This window comes from Nomascus leucogenys, chromosome 10, assembly GCF_006542625.1.
Source record: "Nomascus leucogenys isolate Asia chromosome 10, Asia_NLE_v1, whole genome shotgun sequence".
Taxonomy (NCBI): domain Eukaryota; kingdom Metazoa; phylum Chordata; class Mammalia; order Primates; family Hylobatidae; genus Nomascus; species Nomascus leucogenys.
The window spans coordinates 93,321,024-93,326,726 of record NC_044390.1 but is presented as its reverse complement, the minus strand read 5'-3'; positions in this window follow the sequence as shown (position 1 = coordinate 93,326,726).

The following is a 5,703-nucleotide window of genomic DNA, read 5'->3' as shown; positions in this document are numbered from 1 at the left end:
TGAAGGGTCTGGGCCACATGTAGTCCACCTGGATTGGGCTCTTGCAGTTTCCCATTGACCTTAATCACAGGGCATGGTAATACTAAGAGACACCTTAATGGATCTCCTGTATTCCATTCATACTCTTCCTTACCTCCATTGTGGAGTAGTAGACTGATTTCATCTTGATAGTCTGGGTCAATCATCCCTGCCAACACTGTAACTTCCTTGGCCTGTTGACTGAGAAGTAGGAGGGGCCTAAAGTGGCCAGGTGGCCATCTTAACTTCCAGTTTAATGGAATCATTGTATCTCCTGGTGGCAGCATTCCTCCCTCTGGAACTAAGACCTCTAGGCCAGCAGAATGCAATGTCGTGGGAAAAAGGAAACAAGAATTTTGCTGGTGGGTCACTAGGGGTGATGGTAATAGGTGCCACTTCCACTTCCTCCCCTTGACTCCTAGAACCATCAACCCTGGCTATGGGATATACAGGACCATATGTTGGTCACTGATTCAGAGCATAGACAGCCTTCTGGAGAACATTGCTCCAGCCCTGCAAAGTATTGTCACTTAGCTGGTGTTGTAATTGTGACTTCAAAAGACCATTGTACCATGTTATCAATCCAGCTGCTTCAGGATGATGGGGAACGTGGTAAGACCAGTGAATCCCATGAGCATGAGCCCACTGCCACACTTCTTTGGCCATAAAGTGAGTGCCTTGGTCAGAGGCAATGCTGTGTGGAATACCATGATAGTGAATAAGGCATTCCGTGAGTCCGTGGATGGTAGTCTTAGCAGAAGCATTGCATGCAGGACAGGCAAACCCATAACTGGAGTAGGTATCTATTCCAGTGAGGACAAACTTCTGCTCTTTCCATGATGGAAGAAGTCCAATATAATCAACCTGCCACCAAGTAGCTGGTTGATGACCCCAAGAAATGGTGCCATATCGAGGGCTCGGTGTTGGTCTCTGCTGCTGGCAAATTGGTCACTCAGCAGTGGCCACAGCCAGGTCAGCCTTGGTGAGGGAAGTCCATGTTGCTGAGCCCACGCATAGCCTCCATCCCTGCCACCATGGCCACCTTGTTCATGGGCCCATTGGGCAATGACAGGGGTGGCTGGGGAAAGAGGCTGAGTGGTGTCCACAGAACGAGCCATCCTATCCACTTGATTATTAAAATCCTCCTTTGCTGAGGTCACCCATTGGTGAGCACTCACATGGGATACAAATATCTTCACAGTTTTTGACCATTCAGAGAGGTCCACCACATACCTCTTTTCCAAATTTCTTTGTTACCAATTGCCCAGTCATGCTTCTTCCAAGTCCCTGACCATCCAGCTGAATCACTGGCTACAGCCCATAAATCAGTATAGAACCACGTATTTGGCCACTTCTCCTTCCAAGCAAAGTGCACAACCAGGTGCACTGTTCAAAGTTCTGTCCACTGAGAAGATTTTCCTTTGCCACTGTCCTTCAAAGGTGTCCTAGAAAGGGGCTGTTAGTGCTGCAGCTGTTCATTTTCGGGTGGTACCTGCATATCAGGCAGAACCATCTGTACACCAGACCCTAGTCTTCTTTCCTCTGTCAACTGAGCATAGGAAACTCCCCATGAGGCCATCAGTGCCAGCTGGGGGAGAGAAGGCCGGGTGGCAGGAGTGAAGGCCATGAGCATTTGAGTCCCTTCCTCATGTAACTTACTTGTACCTTCAGGACCTGCTCGAGCCTGTCACGTATATACCACTTCCATCATCACCACTTCATTGTGCACACTCTTGCAATTACAGCCTTGGGCCCCACTGACATGTTGTGTCACTGTTGGCTTGATTTGTCTTTTCCAGAATTTCACATAAAGAATCATACAGTCATGGCCCACATAATAATGTCATATACAAAGATGGTCCCATAAGATTATAATACCGTGGTTTTACTGTGCATTTTCTATGTTTAGCCTGACAAATACCTACCATTGTGTCACATTTGTCTATAGTATTCAGTACAGCAATATGCTGTGTAGGTTTGTTGCCTGGGAGCAATAGGCGACACCATACAGTCTAGGTGAGTAGTAGGCTCTACCTTCCAGGTTCATATAAGTCCGCTGTATAATGTTTGCACACTGAAAAAACTGCCTAACAACAAATTTTCTAAAAAAACATAAAACAAAAAAACATATCACTGTTATGAAGGACAATGACTGCAGTATGTATTCTTTTGTGTCTGGCTTATTTTACTAAGCAAAATGTTTTTTAAGATTTATCCATATTATCGTATACCTAATGCTAAATGACGAGTTAATGGGTGCAGGAAATCAACATGGCACATGGATACATATGTAACAAACCTGCACATTGTGCACATGTACCCTAAAACCTAAAGTATAATTAAAAATAAATAAATAAATAAAAGATTTATCCATATTATCATATATATATAAATTGTTTGTTTTTGATTTTGTTTTTGTTTTTGTTTGGTGGGGGGCTGTTTCTAGACTATCACCTATTAAAAACAAAACGGTATTTGTACACAAGTCTTTGTAAGGACATACATTTTTATTTTTATTGAATAAATACCTAAAGGCATGATTTCTGAATCATATTGGATGAGAATGCTTACCTTTTTAAGAAACATGCAAACAATTTCCCAGAGTGATTGTTCTCTTGCTATATTGATTGCACCAGCAAAGCAGGAGGATCCCAGTTACTCCATGTCTTTGCCAACTCCCTGTCTCGCCAGAATTTTTAATTGCAGCCATTGTGATGACTCATAGAGTTTCATAAATGTGATTTATTTTACATTTCCTTGATGACTAATGATGTTCACCTTCATGTGTTTATTGACTCTTCAGCTTAACAATTACGTTAAATTGAAAAAAAGTGTGTGGTAGACAGCCATAAAAGCCCTTACCCTCTCCTTAACCCTAATTTACAGGCTAGAGGCTGCTAACATTAAATACCCCATTCCCAGATTCATCTGCCACTAAGGTGCCCCATGAGACATAAATGGAAATTGCTGAGGGAAAATACACAGCTTTCGAGAAAGCTTTCATGTCTTTTGTAAATTGGAGAAGTTGCAGCTGTTGCTGACTCCTTCTCTTCCACTTCCTTCCTGTCTTCACTGTGCACATGACTGCTGGAGCTGCAGCCACCATTTTAAGGCCAAAAGGAAAAAGTGACTTGGGTTGTAAGAATTGAGGCCCTGACTTTGTTGAGTCACTAAACCAATTATGGAAAACATCCACCTCCAGTTTTTTGTTTGTTTGTTTGTTATGTGAGAAATGCAAACCCTATTGGTCTGAGCCACTGTTACTTAACTGTTCTGTTACTTGCAGCTAAAAGTATCCCTAACTGATGCTAAGTATCTCTTGGGGAAAGCAATGAAGTTGCAAACAAATGGTAATCTTAATGGTAACATGAACATGACTAAAAGTGCTTTTTAATTTATTTAATAATTCAACATATTTATTGAGCATCTGCTATGTGGCATATTCCATTCTAAGTGATGAAGATTCATCAATGGACACAGTGGAAAAAGGCCCTTCTCTTCTGGAGTTCCTGTTATTAAAATAGAGAAGAAAAAGCATAGGTTGACACAAAGGATCACTTTAGTTATCAATGAGTGCATTGAGGAAACTGAAGCAGGGAGACACGATAGTGAGAGAGGGTTATGCAGGACCCTCCTAAGTGTCCTTGGGAGGAGGTGATGAGAGTGACTTTGATGGAGTGTTCAGAGAAATATTCTTTGAGAGGTAGCATTTTATCTAATAGCTGCATAATGAGAAGGATTCAGGCACGTGAAGATCTGGAAGAACATTGCAATTAGAGTAACCACTGGAGACCAAGTGTGGTGAGTAGGAGCCGGACTAGAGGAACAGGAGCTCAGTGAGTGAAGGGTGAGTGGGAGGGGTGAGGCCAGAGTGCAGACAGGACAGAGGCTGCATCCTGCAAAGCCCTGCAAAGGCCATGATGAGGAGTTTGGATTACATTCTTAAATCAGGAGTCCGTTCATTCTGGAAAGTAGTTCCTCACTAAAACTGGTCTTTTCATCCTCAACCTGTAGAGATCCTTTACTGTATAGTGATCATGTTTTACAGAACCCATGGCTGTAAGTCATCAGTACTCACTCCGAGTCCATAGAGCCTCAGACCCCTCTGGTTCTGGTCAGTCTAACCCCATAGATCTGCAGCAGGTCCCAGTATGAAAAGAAATGTCTCTATTAAAAACCACCCAGCATTTGGTTTCTGCCAACACAGGTATTGGTTAATAATACACAGAGATTAAGAGCTCAGGAAGTAAACTTGGTTCCCATCCTGACTGTTTATTCACATCTTAATTGCATAATCCTGGGTAAATTTCTCAGACTCTCTGAACTTCAATGATCTCATCTATATAATATTGATAATAAAGGGATTTGTCTCACAGATGTGAGGATTCAGTGATAATGTAGATAAACACTCTATCTAGTGCCTAAGATTCGTGAGGACCAAGAATAGTAGCTACTTTCCTTGTCATATCATCAAATACCATTGTCTTGAGTAGGAAAAAGGACAAAGCTAACAAAAGAGCTCATCTGCAGTTCAAAGAGACACTTGTAATTTCAGCCCCTTACTCTGCCTGAAACCCCATGCTGGTCAGGTATTGATCATTAACTTACCTCTAGCTATACAGAGACCTTTCCACTCCAAACTGACTAGGCTAAAGAAGTCAATAATTAATTCATAGATAATTGATTACAGAAATATATTTTTGAAAAAAGCAGGATACAATTTAAGTATGTTTCACTGAAGCTACATCTGAAATGACATTGCACTTCTTTTCTTAAACATTTTTCATCATCTAATGCTAAATGACGAGTTAATGGGTGCAGCGCACCAACATGGCACATGTATACATGTGTAACAAACCTGCACATTGTGCACATGTACCCTAAAACTTAAAGTATAATAATAATAAAATAAAAAATAAAAAAAGAGACAAAAAAACATTTTTCATCATCTGAATTACCTTTCAGGGCTAAGATTAGGGTGAGACAGGTGAGTCTCACCCACAGCTCAAACCTTAAGGAGGCTCTCACAGTCAGGTGCCATCTTTGCACTTGCAGGAGCCTGAGAACTAGTGCCATCTTAAATCTTGTCCCCTGGGTGACTTGCCTGCTGATACGGTTTGGCTGTGTCCCCATCCAAATCTCATCTTGAATTGTACTCCCATAATTCCCACATGTTGTAGGAGGGACCCAGTGGGAGGTAATTGAATCATGGGGGCGGTTTCCCCCATACCATTCTCGTGGTAGTGAATAAGTCTCATGAGATCTTATGGTTTTATCAGGGGTTTCCGCTTTTGCGCCTTCGTCATTCTCTCTTTGCCTGCTGCCATTCACGTAAGACAGGACTTGCTCTTCCTTGCCTTCTGCCATGATTGTGAGGCTGCCCCAGCCACGTGGAACTGTAAGTCCAGTTAAACCTCTTTCTTTTGCAAATTGCCCAGTCTCGGGTATGTCTTTATCAGCAGTGTGAAAATGGACTAATACACCTGCCTTTTTCTACTCTGGACCCTGCCACCTTCTTTGAGTTACAGCTGCCCTATTATCACTCTCAGGCAAATTGCTTGAGCCTGCATTACTGCAAGGGCTGGGATAACAACAGGAGAGGTAAAAGGGGTGCCCGTTATTTCCTTTTCTCTGACCAAGACTGGAGGCTGATTCTGTCTTCACTTGCTTCTTATCTCTAGGCCA